At 24.8% G+C, this 884-nt stretch overlaps 1 protein-coding gene across 1 annotated transcript in view; it reads right to left on the reverse strand.

The window, feature by feature from the left end:
* Window positions 1-884, reverse strand: part of LOC107617740 (cationic amino acid transporter 6, chloroplastic) — a 6444-nt gene that overhangs the window by 1493 nt on the left and 4067 nt on the right. The gene's annotated exons all lie outside the window — the stretch shown is intronic.

Consider the following 884-nt stretch of genomic DNA (forward strand, 5'->3'; position numbering starts at 1 on the left):
AAATACAAAGTTTAACATGATATGAAATTAAATAAACTTAATCGAGGAAGTGAAAAACGAAATTTTTTCACACGACGGTGAGAAAGGATTTATTATACATATAGGTGTAGACAGTAGTTTTATTATCTAGTATTCTGATGTTTGTGAATTTAGACGTGAACCTGTTCCACCTTAATAGGACTAGTGAAATTAGGTAGAAAAATTATTGTGAGATCTGAAAGCAAGTCATTATTCTACTTTGATTTAATTTATTAATCACCTCTATTTTAAAAGTCACTACTTTAATACTCTTGATCACTGTAATTCTTTTTTTTTTTCTCATGATATGTGCCCCGAATACGATAGCTTAATGAAAAATCTAATTGTAAACCTGAATTCTATTTAAAAGTCTGTCATTATTAGTAATTAATATATACATAAGACAAAATTTAAACTCTCGACAGATGAATGATATAACCACTCAACTAAAATAAGTTGATTTAAATACCATAAAACTAATTTAGAGCATCTAATAAATTAAGAGAGCGAAAGTATATCTCATCTAAGTATGAGGAGTGCTTCAACAATAAGTACTTATTTGAACTTATGGAGTTATTAATATGATTTGATCATATAATGTTTTGTGGTAACCGAGTTACTTTTTAAAATTTTTTAATTACTACTATTTGATTATTAGAATTTCAGGTAATATTCAAGAGTGTGAGGTTATAGGACAAAAAATTAAGTAAAAGTTGCTGCAGCAGCAGATTGATTAGTTTTATATGGTATAAGTAACTGTACAATTTTAATTTTTAAATAAAAATGAAAAATATTTATTTCTAATAATATAATTTTAAATTGCTTTCTAATGGTAATAATATAATAAAAAATAATAACAAATAACA

The sequence above is a fragment of the Arachis ipaensis genome, chromosome B01 (genome assembly GCF_000816755.2).
Source record: "Arachis ipaensis cultivar K30076 chromosome B01, Araip1.1, whole genome shotgun sequence".
Taxonomy (NCBI): domain Eukaryota; kingdom Viridiplantae; phylum Streptophyta; class Magnoliopsida; order Fabales; family Fabaceae; genus Arachis; species Arachis ipaensis.